This window comes from Pavona decussata, unplaced genomic scaffold (genome assembly GCF_977016875.1).
Source record: "Pavona decussata unplaced genomic scaffold, jaPavDecu1.1 SCAFFOLD_72, whole genome shotgun sequence".
In the NCBI taxonomy this organism is placed as follows: Eukaryota; Metazoa; Cnidaria; class Anthozoa; order Scleractinia; family Agariciidae; genus Pavona; species Pavona decussata.
Window position 1 is genome coordinate 1,713,617 of NW_028145491.1, and position 2,452 is coordinate 1,716,068.

The following is a 2,452-nucleotide window of genomic DNA, read 5'->3' on the forward strand; positions in this document are numbered from 1 at the left end:
CCCCAAAAAAACAACCAATAAAAACAACAGGATATATGGCGCATGTGGTAAAACACATCGAGAAAAATGCTTGCGACGATTGAACTACATTGAATTAACTCTGACTAAATACCTGTTGATAAAACAGCTTGCCTAGCAACTTCCGCCTGTACAAATTCAGAAAACGCCTAACAGCCTCGGCGACTTTCTCGTCCATGGAGTTGGACCCCATATTTTCTCGTGACAGGCGGGAGGGTCTGGGACCCCGTAAACGGAGTTGGAAGAAAATGGAAACATTCTGATTCTTCTGACTCCGATTCCATCGCGCTTCTGACTCCACTTACGACTCTGATTTTGATTTTCACTGGATCATAAGCGCTCTTACGACTCCGCTTATGACGCCGACTGCGTCGCTAGTGAAAACCAGCCTTTAAGGACATCGACTGATCAAGGTCGGATAAGCATTTCTCAATTTTAGCAATGTTGTTGGTTAGTTCCAGATCATCATTAGTAGAAAAAGAAATGTACAACTGAGTATCATCGGCGTAGAAATGAAATTGCATGTCATGGAAACGTAGAATATTGGCAAGTGGAGTAGTGTAAAAGAGGTAGAGGATGGGCCGAAGAACGGAGCCTTTTTGAGGTACCCCACATTTGAGCGCACGAGACTGTGACTTCCTCCCGTCAATTAAGACAACCCGAGTGTGATTAGTAAGGTAAAGAGTGGAGCCAATCGAGTGCAGTGCAATTTTTTTTTTGAATTCTTGAGCAATATTTCGTGCTCGACAGTGTCAAATGCAGCGCAGAGATCAAGTAGCAGGAGCATGACACAGTGGCAATTATCAATAGCACGCAAAATATCATTATGAACGCAAACGAGGGCAGTTTCGCAGTTGTGAAAGAGTTTGTAGGCTGATTGTAGAGGCTCTGTTAGTTGGTTAAAATCAAGGTAAGCTTGAAGACGCACAGCGACAACCTTCTCAATAACTTTTGAGATAACCTTGAAGTTCGAGATAGGCCTAAAATTACCAAGAACTTCATAATCCAGATTTGTTTTCTTTAGTAGAGGTGTTAAAACGGCGTTTTTAAGAGACGAGGGCAAATGACCGGATTCCAGTGACAAGTTTACAATCCTACAAATAGATGGTAATAGCAAGTCGAAGTGTTCTTTCAGTAACGTCGCAAGTTAAGGGTCTAGACAGCATGATTTCTGTTCAACAGAACGAGCAATTTTCCATAATTCGGAATTTGAGGTGGGTGAAAAATTGCTAAACTCAATCAATGGTGGAAATGTCCAAGGAGGAAAAGAATTCAGGAATTTCTGAAGTAGTAAGTATGTTTCTGATACGGGCTATTTCATTTTCAAAAAAGGTGACAAATGTATTAGCGAGATCCTCAGCTGAACAGCTGGTTGGGAAGCTTTTCTCTGCTTTCCTGTGGAGGACACGGTCAACTGAACGAAACAGGGCTTTACTGTCTTTGCCAGCCTCTAAATTAAGATTAGAGTAGTAACCCATTTTAACTCGAAAATGGTATTCCAAATAACAGCGCGTTGATCTGCATAGGATCGATAGTCTGATTCAAGTTTGGAGCGTCGCCAGCGTCTCTCAAGCTTGTGGCAGGTTGAATTCTGTTTTCTGATTTCCTCACTGTACCAAGGAGCATTAGGTTGTAAGGTGATGATCCTTGTGCGCAGAGGTGCATGTTTAGCTAAGATTGTGTGCCTTCAATTTTTGTCCATCAGAATGGCGGGTGGCACTCCTTATACAGTCTGGTGTAACATAAAAACACTAATGCAGCATTCCAGCCTTTAAATTTATTCATCAGAACGGCAGGTGACACACCTTTTACGATCAGGTGTAACATAAAAACACTAATGCAGCAATCCAGTTTTTGGATTTGATTCATCAGAATGGTGGATGACACACCTTATACAGTCTGGTGTAACATAAAAACACTAGTTAGTCAGGTGGCTTAAATAAATGAAATAAATAAATCAATCAATCAACTTTGTTTAACGAGGGTGACACTTAACAGTCTGACGACTGACAAACCTGTGGGCCTCGGATTCCAGATCGAATTGGAATTTGGAAATGTTGGCTTTTGTGGAGGGAGAAAAACCAGAGAACCCGGAGAAAAACCCTCGGAGCAAGGACGAGAACCAACAACAAACTCAACCCACATATGACGTCCAGTCCGGGAATCGAACCCGGGCCACATTGGTGGGAGGCGAGTCCTCTCACCACTGTGCCATCCCTGGCAAGAGTGATAAAAGCATGAAATTTGGCACAGAAATTGCTTATGCCCTACCAAATGAAATTAGAAGGGGTGCCCAAGTCAATCTGCTCAGGTGTTCGTTTTATGGGGATATTTAGTTTTGACAGAAATCGAGATCTGGGTTCCCTGTGGTGTAAATATGCTTTATCACCCAAAAGCCCAGAAACGCTTACCAAATAAACTTTTCACCAGTTAT